The sequence below is a fragment of the Silene latifolia genome, chromosome Y, assembly GCF_048544455.1.
Source record: "Silene latifolia isolate original U9 population chromosome Y, ASM4854445v1, whole genome shotgun sequence".
In the NCBI taxonomy this organism is placed as follows: domain Eukaryota; kingdom Viridiplantae; phylum Streptophyta; class Magnoliopsida; order Caryophyllales; family Caryophyllaceae; genus Silene; species Silene latifolia.
The window spans coordinates 471,210-495,738 of record NC_133538.1 but is presented as its reverse complement, the minus strand read 5'-3'; the positions used below and the strand labels follow the sequence as shown (position 1 = coordinate 495,738).

At 38.9% G+C, this 24,529-nt stretch overlaps 1 non-coding gene across 1 annotated transcript; it reads right to left on the bottom strand.

The window, feature by feature from the left end:
• Positions 1-6,585: 6,585 nt before the first annotated feature.
• On the bottom strand, positions 6,586-6,692 carry LOC141635671 (small nucleolar RNA R71). The gene has a single exon (XR_012540341.1). It is a non-coding gene; the product is annotated as a small nucleolar RNA R71 (small nucleolar RNA).
• Between the last annotated feature and the right edge of the window lie 17,837 nt (positions 6,693-24,529).

Below are 24,529 nucleotides of genomic sequence, written 5' to 3'. Positions count from 1 at the left end.
TTACAAAATAAAAGATTCAATCCAATGGAAGCAGATGCTAAAATCTCCAAATTGATTACTACCAACTTCCCTTTTCCCTTTTTATCTTCCTTCTTATTCTCCCTATCCCTCCCTAACTTTTATGTGATGTTGTAAAAGTGAATAAGTGATATGAATATGCTACCATGATATATATAGTAATAAGGTAGTATTATTTTAGGAAAGTTTATCTCTTTATTATTATTATTATATTATTATTATTATTACAACTATTACAACTATTATTACTATTACCTATTATATTTTAGTCTTTTCATAACTAGGATAACCATATACTTCCTTTACTAATTTATTACTAATATTACTAGGATTATTAATATTATAATTAATATTACCTTTACTTATTTTATTATTCTCTTTATTAATATTATTATTAAATCCCGAAATAATTCCCGACTACTACTCGTACTAAGCCATTAAAATCAATCCCTACAATTATAGCACACGGCCCAATGCCCTATTATTAGCTAAGCCCAATTACCAACTTGCTTAATCATTTTATGATATAATTAACGTCTTATCTGCAACTATTATTAGAAATGCCATTAATTAACTACTTGAATTACATAAATTATTCATACAAAATATTATCAAAATACAGGGTATTACATTACTATATAAAGAAGAGAAGAGATCATCTAAAGGACATCCGAGAAGGCTACAAGCTACACCTTTACAATACTTAAGAGAAAAATACATTGTTGTGCTAATTACATAACTATTCTCCATAAATCATAGTGAAATCTCTCCTGGCTTGGTGCCCGTTGTTTTTTCCCATTCAAGGGTTTTCCACGTACAAAATCTGTTGTCTCATCTGTTTTCTTTATTTTCTTATCTTTAGTTATTATTAAGCCTGCCCTGCAGCAATATTCAAGATTATCGAGCTCGTTAACCCTGCAAACACTCTACCCTGACCAGATTTAGTTTCGCGCAGAATCTAGATAAAACAATAATAATAATAATAATAATAATAATAATAATAATAATAATAATAATAATAATAATAATAATAATAATAATAATAATAATAATAATAATAAAAGAATAAAATAATAATAATAAAATAATAATAATAAAATAATAATAAAATAATAATAATAATAATAATAATAATAATAATAATAATAATAATAATAATAATAATAATAATAATAACTATAATACTAATAATACTACTAGTAATACTAGTACTAGTAATACTAGTATTAATAATAATAATAATAATAATGATAATAATAATAATAATAATAATAATAATAATAATAATAATAATAATAATAATAATAATAATAATAATAATAATAATAATAATAATAATAATAATAATAATACTACTACTACTACTACTACTACTACTACTACTACTACTACTACTACTACTACTAATAATAATAATAATAATAATAATAATAATAATAATAATAACAACAACAACTGAGTTAGTGATGCCAAAGGCAAGCAAGTGCGTGCGTAGTTCTGTATACCACACTCTTGGTGCTTCCTTGAGGCCGTATATAGCTTTATTTAATTTGCAAGCAAAATTTTGAATATCGGTGTTGATGAATCCTGGAGGTTGTTTCATGTAGATAGTTTCACTGAGTGTTCCTTATAAAAACGCATTATTAACATCAAGTTGTCGAAGTCACCATCCATGCTTGACGACTAAGGAGAGGATGAGGTGTATGTTTGTGGGTTTGATGACGGGGCAAAAGGCATCAGAATAGTCAAGGCCCGTTTGTTGGTCAAAGCCTTTGGCTACAAGACGAGCCTTATATTTGTCAAGGCTACCATCGGGATGGTACTTAACTCGGTAAACCTATTTACATCGAATGATATTGTGGGCTTCTTGGGGAGGGATGAGTTTCCAAGTTTGATAGCGAGTGAGAGCTTGGTGTTCAGCTAACATGACATCATTTCAATTAGGGTCAGAGAGGGCTTGATTGATGGTGGTTGGAATGAGAGGTTTAGTTGTGAGGGTCGGGATTTTTGCATTTTTTGGGTTTGGCTTGATAATGTTGTTGGATAATCGGGTTTGATGAGGGTGAGGGGGTGGAAGAGGTGGCGGTAGGGGAGATGTTGATGATTCCGGTGAGCAAGGGGAAGTCGCAGCAGAGGAGTTAGCCGCTGAGGCAGGGGAGGTAAGAGTGTGGTCAAGGTTAGGAGATGGGTTGTCATGTGAGGATGGTGAGTGATGGGAGGTGGCTGTTTGTGGTGATGGTATTCGAGGGGAGATGGCTAGCTATGGGGAGTTATCAGTAGTGCTGATTGTGTCATAAATGGGGGGTGTTGGGTTGTAGGTCATAGCAGCGGATTGGTTGGTGATAACAGTAGGTCATAGCTGTTTCCTGTACTGGTACTATGGGCATTAAGCAGTAACATAACCTCTTTCGCGTCACCTTATTGGATATCTGCTTCAAGTCTCAGATTTTTGCCTGTAAGGAGGTTGATATCGGTTTGGTTGATGGGATGACAAGCCCCTTCGTCCGGTGGATTTATTACTTTATTTCTGAGACAACGGGCGAGATGTGTGTGTTGATATAACGGGGTCTTCCCCTCATTGCCTCTTCGGCCGTTGTTTTGGATATAATTCAGAGTTTCCCGCTTGGCACGTCATATGGGAGACATGGGTTTCGTGCTAAGCATGTTGTGGATTGTTTGGGCGGAGCAGTTGTTGCTATTTCAGATGATTTAATCGCCTCCATTACTCGAGTGGTTAATCTTTTCCTTGAGGGCCGATGCCCACAGGCTCTGGGTGAGTACATTGCTAGTGCTCCGCTCACGCTACTTGTTAAACAAGGTGGTGGCATAGGTCCTATTGTTGTTGGCACTGTTTGGACACGCCTTGTCCCTAAGGTTGATGCTTGTTTGGTTAGTCCTTTATCTTGTTATTTTCCAGGTCTTCAGTGTGGGGCCGCGGTATCCGGTGGAGGAGAGGCTATTCTGCATGCCTTGAATCGGTTCGTTGAGGCTCGTGGTGGTGAGGTGGGTCTTTCTTTAATATTGGTCGACTTCTAGAATGCTTTAAACTTAGTTGATCGTGTGACCATGTTACAGGAAGTTTGCCGTCACTGCTCAATTCTAACCCGATGGGGGCAGTTTTGTTACTCTAGTCCTGCCGGCTGTATTATGGGGAGCATAGTATATGGTATTGTCGGGGGTTCAGCAGAGTGATCCTTTGGGCCCTCTGCTTTTTTGCTTTGATGTTGCATCCTTTGGTGTGCAAGATAAGAAACTCTTTTGACCTGAGTCTGAAGGCATGGTACTCAGATGATGGCACTATTCTTGGGGACTCTTTGGTTGTGGGGAAGGTCTTAGATCTGCTTATGAAAGATGGTCCTCGATTTGGCCTTTATCTTAATGTTGATAAGACCGACGCTTTTTGGCTTACGGAGGACCCCAGGAGTCGGCTTCCTGGTGTCCCCCCCTTTATTGCTAGGCCTTTTCATGATGTCACAGTTCTGGGTGGCCCTAACAGTGTGTGCCCTATTTTCGGTAGTGATCTCATGGCGAAGAGAGTGATTAGGACCATAGAGCTTATGGATTCTATCGCGAGGATTGATGACCCACAATGCGAGTTGCTTCTGCTCTGGGGTCGTGCTGATATTTCTATACATTACTTTCCCTTGCGTAGTTATTCCCCACATGTCTTTAGGTTAGCCCAACTTACTTTTGATGCGGCACTTCATTCTTGCTGGGAACGTATTGTCACTGCGTCTGGGCCGGGTTTTGGTGATTGGCAGTGGAGGCTTGCCACCTTCCCTTTACATTTTGGTTGCCTCGGGTTTATGCTGCCGGGGATGTACTATATTATGCCTTTCTGGCATCCTGGTTCCAGTCTGGTGAGTTTCAGGCTAAGCTCCTACGTCCTTCTGGTATCATTGTTGAAAGTTAAGCTCCTACGTCCTTCTGGTATCATTGTCTGGTTGATGGGCATGACAAGCCTCATCGTCCGACGGATTTGTTACTTTATTCCTAGGATAGGGGGTAAGATGTGTGCGTCGATCTGACGAGGTCTTCGCCCTTGACTCAGTCTGAGATGTCTGATTTTGTGCTCGGTCGTGTTGTTGTTGATGCTGCTCAGCGTAAGTGTGCAAAGTAGCGAGATTTTTGCATGGCGGCTGGTTATGGTTTCCTACCCTTCTCCTTCCCTTCGCTGAGGGAGCTATATACGGATGTTGTTGCCTTGGTCAAGCGGATTCAGAAATTCTATGTGTCTCAGGATGTTCGGGCTCGTGCTGATCCTGATGTGACTCATATTTGCACACTTTTAGTCTCCGGACTAGCCTCGTTCCTATGCTTTCTTGCATGTATTAGGGTCGTTTCTTATCTTTAGATTCCCACTTTGCATATTATTTGAGGTTTTGGGTCCTTGGTAGGAGAGGAATGCTAACCTTGCATATGTGGAGAAATTTGGAGCTAAATGGATCTCATCTAACGACCAAGCAACATGGAGAAGACTGATACTAAAGGCCTAAGTAGATAGAACAAGTAGAATGGGCAATGCTGAAGACCCCCACGACGCCTCAATGATCCCCACGGATCTTGAGGTAGTCAAGAAAAGAGGAAGGCAAGCTGACCCATGATCCGGGCGTCCTGAAGAGTAAACTGGGTATCCCAAGGCTCAACCCGAGCATCCCACATGTAGGATCGGCGGTTCCCTATGCACTATGAGCGTCCAACATGGACAGGTCGTGAGGCTCCTTAAGGGTGGTTCATCTTAGGGACTTTATCGTCATTTATGCCCTTAGTTACCGTAATGCTTGTACTTAGTATAAATACCCCATTGTATTAGGGGATTGGACATCAAGTTTTAATCAAGCTATTTATTAATTCATAATCAAGCTTTATTAGTATTAATCAAGTTATAATTACACATTTCAATCTTAATCAAATCTTAATCTGTCTTTGATCATTCAAGTGTTCTTAGATATATTCGGGTAATTTGAAGACTATTTGGGTTTATTGGAGAATTGACAACTCTTCATCATTCGTCAAGTTTTCTTCTATCATTCTTTGCTTATTATTTGGATCATCCTAAGTTGGTACAATCCCTTTTATCCTTTGCTTAATTATTGTTTATTGCTTTACTCATTCACCATGTTTAACCTTGTTAGTATGATTGACACCCTTATTAGCATGTTTACCATGTTCATGAGTGAGTAGTCTCTTAGCTAGGGTTAATGGGGGATTAGGGGAACTAATCATGGGGGTGTATCCATACTTAATTTAATATGTTTTCATATGATTGCTTTCTTCTTATAGTTTCAACTTATGCACATGTTATGCTTGATGAAATGCTTGATTGACAACCTAGCTTGAATCTCTTATCCATTCAACAAGACTGGTAAGATATATGCCAACTCAAGCCTTGTTAGACCATGCATTAGTTGAATAGGAAGAAACTAAGTCAACTTGTAGGTGTTGTAAAGTCTTGACCGGCTCGGCTCCGAGACCCAAATCTTCTTAGGAATTGTAAGACATAAACTAACTCGATTCCACTACAACAATAATTTACTTGCATCTATGTAAACTTGTTTTTATGATCTTCACCATGATTCCCCTATAACGCCATGACACCCTAGTGCTTTAATCAATTGTTTACAAACCCTATTTACTTGCTTTGCTTTACTTTCATTTGTTTAGTTTTCATTGTCAAGTAGTTTAGTGCAAACCTCAAACTCAACCCAAATTGTGACACCGTAAGATATAGTTTTTTACAACCGATAAATCAATACAATACCCGTCCTCTGGGATCCGACCTTTCTTTGCCACTATACTAAGAGTAGTTAGTTTAGATTATAAATATTGTTTTGATTAGTAAGCTTAGACGACAAAGTTTAGACCGAATCAAAAATGGTGCCGTTGCCGGGGACGGTGTTCAATTGAATTGTTATCATTTGTTGTTTTTAGTTGTGTCTTTCTTAGCCTTGGGGAAGTCAAACTCCTTAAGGTAGTTTTGATTGTTTTCTAGTTGTTTGATTTTTGCATGTCTAGGAGATCACAAGGCGGTCTTTTGCCTATTGATCCCGAGATTGAACTAACCTTGACCAACATTAGAAGAATCGTTAGAGGGACTTCAACAGTTGTGGCTTTTGGAGAACTTATGGACATTGGTGTTGTCCAATCGGATAGTGTTGAGTTTACCAACCCTTTTGCAAGACAAGGAGAGGAAAACCCAACTCCAAACCAACCACAAAATCAACCTACAATGCCTAAATTCTCATCTCATTCCGTACCAACCGAGGAGAACCTACCAAATGGTACTCCAACACCACCCCACTTAACCGGTAAATTCATTGCCAAATACGCATTCATACAATTAGTTGAGAGAAGTCAATTTGGAGGGATGCCTAGTGAAGATCCTTATCTACACATGGAGACCTTTTGTGACTATTGTGATGCAATTTCCCAAACGGGGGTAACTCAAGACCAAATTCGATGGGTATTGTTTCCTTTTTCATTGATCGGAGTCGTAAAGCAATTGATTCATGGAAGAAGTTAGCACTTGCCTTTTACAAGAAGTTCTATCCTCTGGAGAATACCAACATGTTAAGAGCCCAAATCACCGGGTTCAAGCAAAGAGATGAGGAGTCTCTATATGAGGCTTGGGAGAGATTCAAAGACATATGTCACTCTTGTCCTCATCATGGACTAAGGGAATGGTTTCTTGTTCAACAATTTTGTAATGGGTTGTATGAAGATTCAAGGAATGTGCTCAACATGGGTTCTAATGGAAAATTCACCGAGGTTGATGACAAGCAAACTTGGGCAAAGATAGAGGAGATGACGGTTCACAACTCTCAATATAGTAGGCCAAGAAAAGCTACTAGGGGAGGGAGACATGAAGTTTACTCCGTCACACAATTGAGTGCCGATTTGGGTGCCCAACTAAGCTCCCATATTGACACAATGAACTTTATATTTGAGGATGCCATAGCCAAGATGAATGAATCTTCTCAATCATCCAAGCAGCATGTCCCTGCCATGATGGCAACATCCTCTATTCCAAATGGAGTGTGTGAGAATTGTGGAACTTTGGGACATGATCAACAAGATTTTAGGGTCACAAGTGAGCAAGTAAATGCTTTCCAAGCATACAATAATGGCACCCCTTACTCCAACTATTACAATGAAAACACCAAATTTTACCCAAACGTCTCATACAAAAGCCAAAATGTTCAAAATCCTCAACCCACATACACCCCAACTCCAATGAGAAATCCTACTCAAAGACCACACTTCAACCAAAAACAACCCTCCTACACTCAATCCAATGACCAAGCTTTTCATGTTTAAAAAGCGGTTCTCCAAATACAAAAGAGCCAACAAGATTACCTCCTCAAGACAATCCTCCTACAAGACATGAAACTATCAATGTCATCCACTTGAGGATTGGTGCAAGATATGACGGACCTAAGATGCCAATTGAAGAGAATGTTATTGAGAAAAGTGTCAAGCAAAGTGATGTGATGGAACCATTGAGGAGAAATCCTAAGGTAGTAGAACCAACTACAAATGACTCATCAAAGAAGAGAAATAAAGAGAAGGCCAAAGAAGTGGAGAAAGAGCCTATTGTGATAAGACTTCCATTCCCAAGTCGCCTAGCCAAGCCCAAGCTTGATGAGCAACTTGGAAAGTTCATGGAGATTGTGAAGAACCTAGAGGTTTCTATACCATTCACGGATCTAATCATGTTGGAGTATGTGTCCTCAACAATAGTGCGATCAGATATTTAAATCTCAAATTAAGAATACGGAAGGGATGATAAATTATATAGTCAACTAATCAACATTAATCAGTAATGATTGGCTGACTAGAGTTTGATGTTACTGTCGTGTTGACGGTGGTGATCAGTTGATCCCTTAAGGTCACACCTAAAGGATGAATTTCAAATAAATAAATAATTAATTGTATTCGATAAGGATTAATTAATCCCTTATTTATATGAGTTGAAGTTTGTATCTTATTGTAATGTGATTAAATAAGATTCGATTTAGTGGATTAATATATTAATTTACTAAATTATGTTAAGGTTTTATAAATATTTCGAGGTAGAGTAATTAGTTATTTACATTTACAAGAGTTTGTAAATTTAACTAACTAGCTATTATGGGACCCATTATATGTTGATATAATGGTAAAATATTACTCAATAAGTTGAGTGAATATATGTTTATTAGTTTGTCACATAATTGTTGTATGATCAAATTAATATTTAATTATGTAAGATAATTAAACATAAGACTTATAAGCATTTGTGGGACAAATATTATAAGACAAAAATGGACCAAAATAGAGTATGGGCACCGGTTTTTAGAGTAGATAGGACACTTTTCCTAAGTCTTCTATTTTGTCTAAAAATCTTATGACACAAGCACCACTTGTGATGTTGCCTCTACATAATATGACACTACCAATAAAGCATATGCATGTGATATTTGGAGAAGACAAAAAAGCTCTATAAAGATTAATATGGCCGACACTTTCAAGGTGTGGTAAGAACAATTGTTGTTCACAATATTTCTCATTTTTATTCTCTCTAGATGCTTATATCTTCCTTACATGCAAAAACCTCAAAAACCACTCAAATACTAATATTTGTCATATATTACTTGTAATACCCGTTCTTTTAGGGACCCGTTGACCAACGTTGTCCGACCTTTGGGGCAGGTGATAGTCTTTAGGTATGCGTGCAAGAGATGCCTTGTGTCTTGATAGACTTTGGGGATGGGTGGTACTCGATAGAGTAGAGGCTACTCGATCGAGTAGCTTGGGTACTCGATCGAGTAGGGGCCATTCGATCGAGTAAGTTGGTTACTCGATCAAGTAGCGTCTTTTCAGTGAGGGTTTATAATCGTGTTTTTAATAAATCGCAAATCATTTTCGCCTCTTTCCTTCAGACCTAAGTGTCGCCTCACCTCTTTCCTTTCACCTTAATTCTTTCCATGGGAGCTTTTGAGGATACTAGTGCCTTGAGGATAGGTTGATTGAGTCGGGTAGCAGTCTTGACGCCGAGAATACGATGCGTAGGTATGTCACCATCATCATCTTTGTCGTTGTTGTCCCTTGTAGGGTTGTGGTAGTAGTAATAGGTGTTCGTGTTGTTTGAATAGGGTTTTTGCTTGCTTGGTTAATGTCATGTGGTGGATCAAGGAATCGTTGTGATTGGCTAAAGGTAGGTTCGCCTACTTAGTTTCTGTTGGTTGTTTAGGGTGACGGTTGTTGTTGTCATTATTGTTGTTGTTGTTGTTGTTGTTGTTGTTGTTGTTGTTGTTGTTGTTGTTGTTGTTGTTGTTGTTGTTGTTGTTGTTGTTGTTGTTGTTGTTGTTGTTGTTGTTGTTGTTATTGTTGTTGTTGTTGTTGTTGTTGTTATTGTTTTTGTTGTTGTGATGCAGGTGGTTGTGACTGATTGTCTGTGGTTCTCGAGGTGCGTCCTCGGCTGAGTGGAGTCACTTCCGGGAGTGGCTTCACGCCCTAGTTTTGCCCTCCGTGGAACCCGTCACAAGAGGGGATGTGCACATTAATGGGACAGGATTTATCGCTCGGTATGATGAGCGGGGATTTGGTGTGTACGGCTGCGGTCCCCCACTGGCAGGGCTGGTCCAGTAGACAGTCGGTGACGGTGATTGATTGGAGTGTTATGGCTTGTGCGTGCATTCTGTTGTGTCTGTAGTGAGTTTGCTGTTGTTGCTATATTGTCCGCAGTACTGACCTTGTGTGGTTGTTTTCTTGTTTGCTTTTCTTGTGTCTGCCGTGATCCCTTATGGTGAGCAGTCAGTCTTAACAGGTGATGTTTTGGATGGTAGCTGGATTCTTGGCGGGATGAGTCCTCACGAGTCATGACAGGAGTAGTCTTCACAGTGTTCGATGAGTTGTATTATGTATATCAGTGGCTTGGTCAATCACTTTTAAATTATTATAAACGTTCTTTTATCGTCTTTTGATGATTGCTTTCCTCGGGCAACCGAGATGGTAACGCCTCTATATGCTAGGGAAGGTCTTTTTAAGGCTCCTTGGTATATAAGGGTGTTACAAAGTGGTATCAGAGCGACGATTTTGGAACCTTTAACAAATGAGCCTAATGAACATAGTGAGTATAATAAAATGAACCTGGTGTATGTATATTGGGAGCCCCAGCTGATGCTAGATTTTGGGTGAGTAGGCGCCCTCATTTCAAAATCATGGCCCCATTATGCTTAAGCCAGTCACTGGGAATGGGAAAGTTGAGTCGGCAATTATGTGCCTAATGTGCATAGTGGTCATACTAGAATTATTCGTGGTAAAGTTTCTGTTGAAGTTAGCATGTGTGTAGTGGTTATGCTAAAATCGTATATGGTGAAGTTCCTAATGAAGTTAATATGTGTGTGATGATTATGAGAAACGTGAAATTTGTACACGAATAGAAGTGTTTGTGAAAAGAGTAGAAGTGCAGGATAATGTATAGAATGTGGTGATGGTCGTGTTTGCTTCAAATAGTTGGTGATAGTAGTTCCTATTGGAGTTATAAGTCTTATAATGGCAATAATAATAATAATTAAGGAGTTGTGAATTTGTGATGATAATTATCAAAATAATATTGGTTGCATGTGGTATATGAATGGTTGAAAGCTTCCGTTGGTGACATGATTTATCGGAGTAAACTAATTGGTTTGTGTTGAGGCATAGTTAGAATTCTAGTAGATTCGGATGGTACATGATAGTCTAATGTTGGATGAGTGTTTAGAGTAAAATGAGTATAAGCCTTATTATTGAAGTTGCAGACGAAGGATTAGACATGAAATACTGCGTTAAAGGTACACGTAAATGACTTCATAGCGTGGTAAATTTTTTCATGTGATGTTCGCTATAGAATGGAATGAAATATATCGTGGTTGGGTGAAACCGTTACGTTACATTTGAATGGTAATAATGTGCTATGAATGATTATAGTAACCTGTGACGATTTCCGAATTTGGATGGAATCGACACGTGTTGTTGTTTTGCAGGAATCTTAGTGAATCTCGTAATTCCGACCATGTACCTAACCTTGCTTGACCGGGTATGAATGCCTACTAGACTGAGTAGACCTCATTCGATCTAGTTAGGAAGCTATAACGTCGAGAAAGTAGGAATTTCCTACGGAAACTCGACTAAGTAGCTCCTACTCGATCGAGTAGAGGCCACTCGATCGAGTACCCAACCTACTCGATCGAGTAAGGCTACAGTACCGGAAAAATCTGCGGGTTTAAACCCCTTTCTTTTGTTCATTCTGTCACTTTCTTTCCTAATCCCGCAAAAAAAAAACCTAAACTCTTTTCCTCCCAATTTCTTTGTTTCTAACTACTTGTGGTGCTTCGATCTAGTAATTTTTCTTGCTTGAATTTGTTCTTTCTACTTCCTAATTGTTCAATGTATGAATGCTCTCTCTAATTTGATGTTTTCAATTGGTTAGTATCATATAGGATGTTAAAATTGTTGGAAAATTGATCTATATATGCCAAATCTTGGTTGTAATTGTTGTCATATGCTCTAGTTGCTTCAATTTGTTGATTATTGATGTTAGTTGTGCCAAAAATCGAATTAAAAAGGGGGTTTTATGACTCGAAATTTCTAGGGATTGAGAAATTGAATTGATTTTTGTTTATCTATTGCATATAAAAGGATGAAAATTGAGTAATGTATGTTGTATATATATATATATATATATATATATATATATATATATATATATATATATATATATATATATATATATATATATATCAAGTATGGAGTTAATTTTTGTGATTTTCACCCCAAAATTTGTCTTAAAACTCCGTCTTAAAAGTACCCCGAACTGAAATTCGTCTCATGTTATTGCAAACTTGGGTTTTATATGAATATGTTTTGGAAGTTTAAGTCTTAAAAGTTGTAGTGGTTAAATTAATCCATGCTAAATATGTCAAATTTCTTACAGCAGTAGAGACCGTCTGATAACTGAAATTTGGAATTTTACTTGTAATTGGGGATTATTGGTGATAGTGTGTACTTAGATGATTCTTCTATGATCAAAAATGTGTACTTTGTACGTTTTGGTGCATATGTGTTGGTATATTTAAATTGTATGTTAAAACAGATGTCGAGACTGAACATAGGAACCAGACAGAGTAGGAGGGGTAGGGCTTCCGCGCCCGAAATAGGGGAAGGGAGTGGACCGGTAGTTCCAGCTGTACCCGAGTACCCATTTGTCGTATTTGCAGACTTCACACAACGGGAAAAGTTTGTAGCTTTACAGTCCCGTAAGATGAGACCGACCCGCTGTGTTGACACGACCCTCTTGGATGATCTGGGTATTGAGACTGATGTCCGACACATCTTTGAGACCTTGGGGTTCATCGGACTTTATCACCTATGAAAGCATTCGTATGCCTTTCTGACTCTCGAGTTCATGAGCTTGTTTAAATACGAGCCGGTGGAACAATCTGTGTAGTTCCGCCTCATGAACACCAGCTTTGTCTTGACCATGGACCTGTTTGCTTCCCACCTTGGCTTGGCTAAGCCTGTCGAGGGAGCCCTTTGTGACATACCGTCTAAGTGTGGGGTTTTCCGCCTTATGCCTTGTATCACCGGGAAATCAGCTCCCACTACTAGTAACATGTTGATCAATGATGTGCAACATGTTACCTTAAGGATCTTTCTTCGAGCTGTGTCATGTCTCCTCTACGAGAGGTCTGATATGAGTAAGTTGAACTCGCATGAGTTGATGCTTCTGATGGCATACCTTAACTCCGAGCGGACTGAGAGAGTGACCTTCAGTGCTCCCGCTATGGTGTGTGCCAGTTGCCTTGATGGCCTCGTCTAGCACTAGGATCCTGAGTTGTGGCACTATTGCCACCCGTTTAGCTGAGAAGCTAACTTCCTTTTAGGTTTCCTCGGATTACACGCCTCTAGCTACCCCGGTACCTACCATGGACAGAGCTTATTTTGTCGATCTGAAATGGTTGAGAACCTTGGAGGATGGCAGTTTAGCGTGGAGAGTATGAGGCATGAGTTGGATGAAGATACCAGATCCTGAGCATCTCCCACCGATGGAGCCTTTACCCGCGACAGTGGTAGCTGCCGATTCTGATGAGGAGGAGGATGAGGATGCACGTCCTGCGAGGCAGACGTACTTCATTCACCCGGAGATCCTCCGAGTCATGCCTGAGCCGGGGAAGGGGGAGAATGTGAGAGCGGAGGAGGATTGACCTAGGATAGGGAGAGGGCCACGCCGAGTATGGGAGAGGGTGGCCGAGACACAGCCAAAGCCGGCAGCAGCATCACAATACCTGTTTCCTAGTTACCCTTTTCTCGATACCCCGGAAACACGTGATAGCTACCTGGCCGAGAGAGTGTCCTCTACCTTGACGCTCCGGAACATGCATGAGATAGCGTATACTCAGGGTATTTGGACCTTGGGACCGCATCCAGTTTGGTGGAGGGGAGTCGGGGATTACAGCGGGGTTTTCCACTCCTACGGGGTGGATATGTCCACATGGGGAGCACCTCAGTCATACCCCTACGGCGGCTTGACCCCTTGGTACGTGAGACCAGATGTTGGAGCCAGTGGTGATGTGGGTCTAGGTGCATCAGGAGCAGGCACCTCGGGTGGTGGTGGTGGAGATGAAGATTATGTCATGGATGAGCAGCAGCAGCAGCAGGAGTGATGCTCCGTTTCTTTTATCATGTTTGTAGTTGTGTTGGATGTTAGTTTGTTTTGGTTGGTACCTTCTCTTTTCATACTTTTCGTATTTGGTTTGTATTGGTGGCCATAAGGCCGTACTTGCCTATTCCTAGACTTGTGTTACAGGAATTGTGGTCGGGTTGTCATCCCGACTCGTGATTATGCGATCATATATATTATGTTTGGGATAGTTTGGGTAGTTTTGACATGAAGCCACTCGATCGAGTGCCCCTCACTCGGTCGAGTAGCTGCAGGTGTGTCTATTTGGAGGTATTCTGATTTCGGGCTACTCGATCGAGTAGCTAAGAATACTCGATCGAGTAGGACCAGCTTGATCGAGTGCCTAACCCACTCGATCGAGTAGCACTGTTACAGGAACTTTTCCGACTTTAAATTGATTCAATTGCTTTTGTTTGGAATATTTCAATGTTTATCATGGTTATTGGGGGTTCGTAACATGTTTGGGTCGATTTATTAGTTATGCTTGGGTTCGTGCTTGACTTATAAATGACGTTTTGTGAGAAATAGATGTGACGGGACAATAGCAAGTATTGTTGCAGGAATTCGACGTGCAAGTAACGTTATAAAAGTTCATATTTTTGTATGTATACATATCTTTACCTTGCGAGTAGTGGTTATGTGGCGTCAGATGTCACAAAGTGAAAAATGTTAATTGGTTCATAATGCATTCATTTTACTTCCTCAACGTCTACAAGCAAGCCTCACTTATGTCTTACCGAAAAGACTTGTTACTTACTTCGTGGACTTTTCGTAATTCAATTATACACAGGTTGTTACACACTTGTAAGGTTTGCATGTCCTTCATGGCTGTTGTTAATCATTCTCATAAAGTAGCAGGTGTATATAAGTTAATGTTAGTCGTGGTTAGTGAATAATGTCGACAAGATGCGATAAGTTTCGGGTTAAGGAACTGGGAAGTCGTTTGATGGTGAACTTCGGGGACGAAGTTCCTTTTTTAGGGGAAGAGTAATGTCGCAAACAAAAAAAAATTCCGCAACTATAGCAATTTTGCAGTATGTTTGTGATGTTATAGCATTTCTGTTGTATTTAAAATATGAGTTTATAATTTTTTTAATAGTTTTATTGTGGGAATTGTATAATTGGGCGAGAATGAATAATTGTCGGTAATTGTCAAACATGATGTCATGTCGTTATACCTTATTTTCCGTAATCATTCGTATGTTATCATAACCCATTGTGAATCTGTGATAGGACCGTGTTATCATCTATTGTTGTGAATCTGGGATAGGACCGTTGTGTTACATATTTTGTGTTAGAAATTGTTGGCCAGTGGAAGTATGGTCTTGTAGCTGCGTTAATGCGTGTCTGAATGGTTCGAGGTAGTAGTATAAAAGATAGTGAGTTGGTTGTGTTGGTACATGTTGTGTGTTCGGTAACTCAAGTAGTGGTTTCAGAAGCTTGAGTATGTGGTGTGTGTTGGACAGTTGATGATGATGACTTAGTAGGATAATTCTTTTAGAGAATTGTGGACCTGTGTCGGGTAAACGGTGATGTCGACCTTAGTTTCGTGTTATGTGGTTCGGGAGAGGATGAGTCGAACTTCGGGGACGAAGTTCTTTTTAAGGGGGGAAGACTGTAATATCCGTCCTTTTAGGGACCCGTTGACCGACCTTTGGGGCAGGTGATAGTCTTTAGGAATGCGTGCAAGAGATGCGTTGTGTCTTGATAGACTTTGAGGATGGGTGGTACTCGATAGAGTTGAGGCTACTCGATCGAGTAGCTTGGGTACTCGATCGAGTAGGGGCCACTCGATCGAGTAAGTTGGTTACTCGATCGAGTAGCGTCTTTTCAGTGAGGGTTTATAATCGTGTTTTTAATAAATCCCAAATCATTTCCGCCTCTTTCCTTCAGACATAAGTGTCGCCTCACCTCCTTCCTTTCACCTTAATTCATTCCATGGGAGCCTTTGAGGATACTAGTGCCTTGAGGATAGGTTGCTTGAGTCGGGTAGCGGTCTTGACACCGAGATACGATGCGTAGGTATGTCACCATCATCATCTTTGTCGTTGTTGTCCCTTGTAGGGTTGTGGTAGTAGTAATAGGTGTTCGTGTTGTTTGAATAGGGTTTTTGCTTGCTTGGTTGATGTCATGTGGTGGATCAAGGAATCGCTGCAATTGGCTAAAGGTAGGTTCGCCTACTCAGTTTCTGTTGGTTGTTTAGGGTGTCAGTTGTTGTTGTCATTGTTGTTGTTGTTGTTGTTGTTGTTGTTGTTGTTGTTGTTGTTGTTGTTGTTGTTGTTGTTGTTGTTGTTGTTGTTGTTGTTGTTGTTGTTGTTGTTGTTGTTGTTGTTGTTGTTGTTGTTGTGATGCACCTGGTTGTGACTGATTGTCTGTGGTTCTCGAGGTGCGTCCTCGGCTGAGTGGAGTCACTTGCGGGAGTGGCTTCACGCCCTAGTTTCGCCCTCCGTGGAACCCGCCACGGGAGGAGATGTACACATTAATGGGACAGGGTTTATCGCTCGGTATGATGAGTGGGGATTTGGTGGGTACGGTTGCGGCCCCCCACTGGCAGGGCTGGTCCAGTGGATAATGGTGACGGTGATTGATTGGAGTGTTGTGGCTTGTGCGTGCGTTCTGTTGTGTCTGTAGTGAGAGATTGTTGGAGTACATGTCCTCAACAATAGTGCGATCACATATTTAAATCTCAAATTAAGAATACGGAAGGGATGATAAATTATATAGTCAACTGATCAACATTAATCAGTAACGATTGGCTGACTAGTGTTTGACGTTATTGTCGTGTTGACGGTGGTGATCAGTTGATCCATTAAGGTCACACCTAAAGGATGAGACCCAAATAAATAATTAATTAATTGTATTCGATACGGATTAATTAATCCCTTATTTATATGAGTTGAATTTTGTATCTTATTGTAATGTGATTAAATAAGATTCGATTTAGTGGATTAATATATTAATTTACTAAATTATGTTGAGGTTTTATAAATATTTCGAGGTAGGGGTAATTAGTTATTTACATTTACAAGAGGTTGTAAATTTAACTAACTAGCTATTATGGGACCCATTATATGTTGATATAATGGTAAAATATTACTCAATAAGTTGAGTGAATAAATGTTTATTAATTTGTCACATAATTATTGTATGATCAAATTAATATTTAATTATGTAAGATAATTAAACATAAGACTTATAAGCATTTGTGGGACAAATATTATAAGAAGAAAATAGACCAAAATAGAGTATGGGCACCGGTTTTTAGAGTAGATAGGAAACTTGTCCTAAGTCTTCTATTTTGTCTAAAAATCTTATGACACAAGCACCACTTGTGATGTTGCCTCTACATAATATGACACTACCAATAAAGCATATGCATGTGATATTTGGAGAAGACAAAAATGCTCTATAAAGAGTAATATGGCCGGCACTTTCAAGGTGTGGGAAGAACAATTGTTGTTCTCAATATTTCTCATTTTTATTCTCTCTAGATGCTCATCTCTTCCTTAAATGCAAAAACCTCAAAAACCACTCAAATACTAATATTTGTCATATATTAAAAGTGTAGTAACATTAGTAATATTAGTAATAATTAAGGGTACATTACTACATAATATCTAGTTAATATTACTAGTAATTTTGGGTCAAATCTTGGGTGTAATCAAAAGGAGGGCTCCTAATATAGAGTCTTGGAGGATCATCCTAATACTTATCATAGCTCAAGAACAAGTGAAGGTAAGAGACCTTACTTGTGCCCATTTCGTTCCATACAACAATGTAAGGAACATTTTTTTCTTATTCTTTTATTTTGTTATGCATGCACTAGATCCACTATCAAAAGTTTAATATGTTGATTAAATCACTATTAGAAATGTCTAATAATAGGTATATGAACCTAACAATTGGTATCAGAGCATAGGATGTTGCATGCATAATCGATTTATACTTTTTTCGAGTTATTAGTAACTTAAATAAAACTAAAAATTTGTGATTTATTAGATAAAGCCACGAAATCTTAATGCATGTTCTATATTCTAGTCTTAAAATATATTTAGGTCGTTTTTATGATTTATGGTATTTTATTGCTCATTTTAATGATTTTTAGTAATTTTATTACATTTTTATGATTTAAATGGTATTTAAAATACTAAAAATAGTTAAACATAGTCTCTGACCTTGATATTTTTGTATGACCTCACATGCATATTTTACTTATTGTATGTAAAATTTCGTATAAATTTGATTTATTTTGCATGATTTATGATTTTTATGAGATAAAAATGAATTAAATGGAGGTAAAATGGTCAAATATAGTTAAACTTCGAAACAGGCCATGAAATTTTAATATGTTGTCACATGCACATTTTACTCACTGTGTGTAAAATTTAAGATGAACTTGATTCATTTTGCATGATTTATGAATTTTTAGAGTAAAAATAACATAAATAGTGACTATTTTAGCAAAAATAGCAAAAACAATATACATGTCATGAGAAAATTATTTTAGGTTGAATTTATATCCCACTTATCAGATCTAAAGTTGTAAAATTGATTAGATTAATTTTTCTATGCTTTAGATGTTTTATTTGATAAAATCGATAAACCGCAACTACTTTTTCTCGAAATAAATTCTAAAATTTTAAACATGATTTTTGATATTATAAGTGTCATGGATATATTCCAGAATGTTTAAAAATTTAAAATTCAAATTTTGAAATTATTGTAGTTAAATTTGGATTTATTTCATAAATGTTATGATTTTGGGGTCAAAATGAGCATAAAATTATATCAAGTTAATTATTGTCAAGAATTGAGTAATGCCTAATTTTTGAGACCTAAGAGTGTTAGGATAATTAACTTGGACTAAAATTAGATTTTAGTATTAATTTACGATTTTAATAAGTTAAAAGTCGTGAATTTCCATAAAACCGGGTTATATGATCGACATAAGTTAAATAGGGAAATTTGGCACATTAATTTGGCATGTTAGATCATATAATAATGCTGAATTTTTTATTGATGAATGTCATATTTTATTTATATAATTTTGAATTATGTAATTTTATCTTAGTATGGCCTTAGTTTTTAATTGGTATTACCCGTAATGAAAGGGAATATCGATTTGGTTATAATTTTAATGTGATTTCGAATCACCGTTTTGTAATTTAATAGATTTAAATTTTTATTACAAATGTATAATAGGAATAGCCATGTATTTTTATTATTATTTTGTAATTCCGGAGTTTCCTAAAGACAGAGCCACTCGGAAAGGAGTTCCGATCAAGACGGTGTTTTCCTTGGGAGCCGTGTCATATGAAGTTCAAGGGACCAAAGGAGTTGGTTTCCGAATTTGTAAATAGAATATTAGATTTTCTATTTTAGGAAGGCCATACTAGGAAATTATTATTTGCTTTACATTTCTTTTAATATGTTGCATGCATTACCAAATCGCCATAACAACACATGCATATCATATCGAGTCTTCGACCGTGTCAATTATAATTATCGATAACTCGATTTTTAGCTAACTTAAAATTGATAGATAATAAATTGACAAGACCTTTAGTTTTAAAAGATTGAGACTTAGCCTTACCAATTAGTAGGAGCCCATGAATCTCAATTTCATGAGGGGTACATTACGATTTTTCAGAGTGCTTCTATTGACGTTGGGTAAGTGGGGTAATAAGTAGTTATTACACTTCGAAAGTTTGGTTGATCTCAACGAAGGTATTTTGCGACCGTAGCGGCAATAGGTTTGGGCTAAAGATGAATTTAATGTAAAATCATCGACCGAGATTTCTAATTGTAGAATCAGTTAAGAGGGTTAACCCATCAAGTTATATTAGTAAAGATGTAGAGGACCCGTAGGCTCACATCCAAGTTAATATGAATTTTGGATCTCGGAATCATTTATTATAGTTGGGTAGAGGTCACTATATAAATGCTATACTTGCATTAATATTTACAAGTATTATAACGATGAATGTTGTATTTTCCCACTATTTCGTTGTTTTTTTAATGTTGTTCTATTTCATTACTCCTACTCATATGCGATATCATTCGATTATAACACAAGTCTCCGCTAAACCACTATTGCTAACGACAAAGAATCTCTTTCTAAAAATGAACCGTATCATAGATTGTGGAGTAGCTCCATAGGAATCGTTCTATTCCATAGAACTCCATAGGAGTTGTCTGATGCGTGTCTTTTATATGATGTTTTACATCCCATTTTACACGCATTTCAGAGCTCATTCATGTAGTTTATGCTACATTTCTCCCTATTTCCGTCTACTTCCGTATTTTTGTACATTATTGCAGAAATGTGAAGAATCCAGCGGAAATCGAGCTAAATCCGTCCCCGAGTATCCTGCATTTCAAGTGACGTGAAGTATTCACCCGAGGAACGAGCTTGGTGCGCAATTCAAGGCCCAAATGACAAGTCCACGAGTTTATAGAAGTCAATAGCAGCTCAAGCAGTCGATCGACCAAGGTCATCAGTCGATCGACCAACCATCGGGTTCGAAGCTCTTGCATCAAGACCGATCGATCGACCAGATCTAGCAGTCGATCGACCCAATTGCTATTCCAGACGAGAATTAAAAGATCGTGAATCTTGAAGCCCAAAGTTATGTTAGGTTTAGGAAATAAAGATACGTTAGTTGCTATATAACGTAACCTAGAAACATCAGTTTAGCATTCAGTTTTTACATCAAGTTTTTATCTAAGTTTCACATTCAATTTTAGAATATCATAGTTAGGGTTTTGGATATTGATTGCATCGGATTTTTATTCATACTCCTAATCATTCCAAGCATTGTTCTCCTGCGATTTGGTATTCTTTCTGTTCTACTTTCAGTTCGTTCTATTTCGTTATTATTATAGAATTGCTAAGTTAGATTCCCGAAACCGTATTATTGTTGTATGTTAATTACCGCTTTAATCATGAATTCAATACTTTATTGCCCTAGTATTATTGTTGTTATCACTTTCAGCATGAGTAGCTAAATAGTTTGTGCGAGGATGTAGGCGAATTATGGCGTAGGCGGCGAAGTATTAAATTGGACTGTATTCGCGTGTCAGTCGATCGACTGACATACTTGGTCGATCGACCGACCATCCTAGTACCCCTTCTTTATCTGTTTAAGCCGTCTTTTTAGTTTATTGTCTTTATTTATTCTTAGCTATAGACCAATTTAACTCAACCCCCACACTCGTTACTTTAGACTAGAATTAGACAGTTAGAAATTACGTCTGCCTCCTTGTGGTTCGACCCTGTTACCACTAGCCTAGGTTAGTCTTAATAGGAAATTATAAATCTTATTTTTGGTACTCACAACAACGGGTATCAAATTTTGGCGCCGTTGCCGGGGAGGCAATAGTTCTAATTTTTAGTTGTTCTATTTTTAGTCTTTCTTAGTTTAAGGGACTTCTGTTCCTTAAACTTTTTTTATATTCTTTTTGTAGTTTCTTTTTATGCGCAGAGTCACGGGGGTGGTGAACTAGTACCATTCGATCTGAGATAGAGAAATCTTTGCGCGAGTTGAGACAATCACAAAGGGTATTACCGCGAGAGGAAGAGCCGAGTACTCTGTCAAGCTATCACGAACGAGTACATTCGAGGAAGACCCCTGATCTTCACCCTTTTCCACCTCTTCACCGAGAGTCACTTCTCCGGAAATTCCAGTCATGGTGAGGAAGCAAGTATAGCTAGTCATTCGAGCCGACAACTACAAATTTATATAAGGGGTTCGAATTACCAGGAGATGCCGGGAAGTTCGAACCAAAGCCTTCATACATTAACATGGTTGAGAGAAACCGATTCGGGAGCCGCAAATGAAGATGCAGCTAAGCACATGGAGACGTTTATTGACTACTGCTGTTCCATACCCCCACCAGCCGGTGTGACTCAAGACCAGATCAAGGAGACCATGTTTATCTTCTCCCTTCGTGATGCTGCAAGGGAGTGGTATAGAGATCTGGACCGAGCCGCTCATGGGATCACCGACTGGAATTCCTTGGCATTGGCATTCTATAAGAAGTACTTTTCTGCTTCAAAGACGATTGCTATTAGAGCCCAAATCACGAGTTTCAAACAAGGGCCGGATGAGAACTTCCATGAGGCATGGGTCCGATTTAAGAAGCTAGTGCGAACCATACCGCACCATGGTTTCGAAAAATGGAGCTTGTGCAATCATTTCTATAATGGGCTGTATGACGATCAGAGGGCTATTTTGGATGCTGCAGCCAATGGCCGATTTGCTGAGAACTTGGGAGAGACCAAGGGGTGGAAGATCATCGACGATCTAGCCACCCACAAGGCTGAGTATGGGAATTCCAGAGGGAACCAGAGGAGAGCTGCTGAATCTTCCTCTGTAGCTGCACTTGAAGCTCTCACTGCGAGATTTGACAAATATGAATTAGGAGGAGCTTCAAAGGGGGGTACGTATCAAGTAAATGTTGTGTCAGACGGTCCTTTCGTCTGTGAAAGGTGTGGAGCTGAGGGACACATTTCGAAGAATTGCCCTAGTCCCTTTGAGTCTTGTGCTGCCTTTCAACATTATAGGCAGACAAACACCTAATATGAGCCTAATGTTCATCCCAACCTGAGGTGGAGTAGCCAGAATGTCCTAAATCCAACTCCACCTCCGCAGCAGCAACCCTATCTGCCCCCTCATCAAAAGCAACAACTATATTAAAAACCGCCTTATGTGCCGCAGCAGCAACAACAATCCCATAGTTCGATTTTTCTTTGAGTTTAAGAACTTGTTGATGAAGGAGTCCCAAGCAAGAGAGGCCGGGATGAAGCTACTTGAAAGCCAAATTTCTCAATTGGCTAGTAAGAGTACCTCTCGAGCTCCGGGACACTTACCGACTCAAACTGACCAAAAGGAGACCTTGAACGCCATCACATTGAGGAGTGGGTCCACCCTGGAGGGGCCTGCCATGGTCGAGGATGCTGTTGAAAAGAATGAGGCAGATCCGAGACAAAAGAAAGCTGAAACGAATAATTCAAAGAAAAAGGCGTCTACAGGTATATCGATCGATCGATCGATACACCCGTCGATCGATCGATACGCTGGTTACTGCACTTCTAGAATCGTGCACCTTGGTCGATCGATCGAGGATAGTGGTCGATCGACCAATATTATCGCCGATAAGCGAGATTGTTCGTCCTCCGATGCCCGATAACTTAAGGGACCATTTGTTTGGGCACGACATAACTCCGAGAGTGTTAGGGCGGACCGAGTGTCGATGGGTCCGTCCCAATTCCGAAGTTCGATCCGATGACGGTTAATGGCTCACATTTGAGACGGTCTGAGGGGGATTCGAGCTTTAACAAGGAGAAAGCAGTGGTTTTGTCGACGGATCCTCTACTGAATCCACTGTCAAGTAGAAACTTAGATAATCTGTCGTACCAAGCCCTAGGTGCTTGCTTCAATCCGTATAGGGCTTTATCCAGTTTGAACACGTGATTCTGAAATTTGATATTCTTAAAACCAGGGGGTTGTTCAACGAAGACTTCTTCTTGTAGATAACCGTTCAAGAATGCCGTCTTGACATCCATCTGGAAGAGCTTCATTCCTTTGTGTGCGGCGAATGCAATCAGAAGTCTAATAGCTTCAAGACGTGCAACAGGTGCGAAAGTCTCGTCATAATCTATTCCTTCTTGTTGATTATATCCTTGGACCACCAATCTTGCTTTGTTTCGACAATGACTCGGCATCATCTAATTTGTTCCTCGAAGACCCACCGAGTTCCAATGATGTCCGATCTTTTGGTCTAGGAACTAAATGCCAAACCTTGTTTCTTTCGAACTGTTGAAGCTCTTCTTGCATAGCTATAATCCAATCTGATTCAGCTAGAGCTTCATTGATGTTCTTTGGTTCGATCATGGATAGGAAAGAGTAGAAGGAACGTCTTGTTTGAACACCCTTCTTAATATTCCCAAGAATATTGTCCATGGGGTGTGAGTTCTTGTATTTCCACTTTGTCGAAGTACTTGGTTCTTCCTCGCTTTTTGAGCTTGACCCGACTTCATTTGGCTTGGAATTAGAGGAAGTTCCCCCTGAATCCAATCCGGGTGTTGTATTTGAGCCGATTATAACCTCGGGCTCTCCACTTTGATTTGGATTCAATGTTACAGTAACATCATCTATAACATTGGTTTGGGAGTTCTTATTTTGAGTCGATGTTATAGTATCATCAACTATAACTTTGTCCTTCTCCTTTTTGTCTTTTGAGGAACGATCGAGTTCATCGTTTATTCCCTCAATTTCATTATCCTCTAATTCCAAATCTGGGGGATCGTCTCTTGAAAGACGAAAGTCGGGTTCATCCAAGTCTTCTTCCTCATCCTGTAAAGGCTTATCGAACATGTTATCTTCATCAAAGATAACGTGGACACTTTTTTCAATACAGAGAGTTCTCTTATTGAATACTTTGTAAGCCTTGCTATGATCTGAGTATCCTATAAAAATCGCCTCATCACTCCTAGGGTCGAATTTACTCAAACGGTTTTTACCGTTATTATGTACAAAACATTTACTCCCAAAACAACTAAGATGGGAGATTTTAGGTTTTCGACCTCTAAGGAGTTCATAGGGGGTTTTCTTAAGGATAGGTCGGATCATAGCACGATTATGGATGTAGCAAGAAGTACTAATGGCTTCAGCCCAAAAGTTACGAGGTAAGCCACTACACAAGAGCATTGTACGTGCCATATCTTCTAAGGTTCTATTCATATGTTCAACGACACCGTTTTGTTGCGGAGTTCTTGGTGCAGAAAAGTTATGCCCTACACCATTA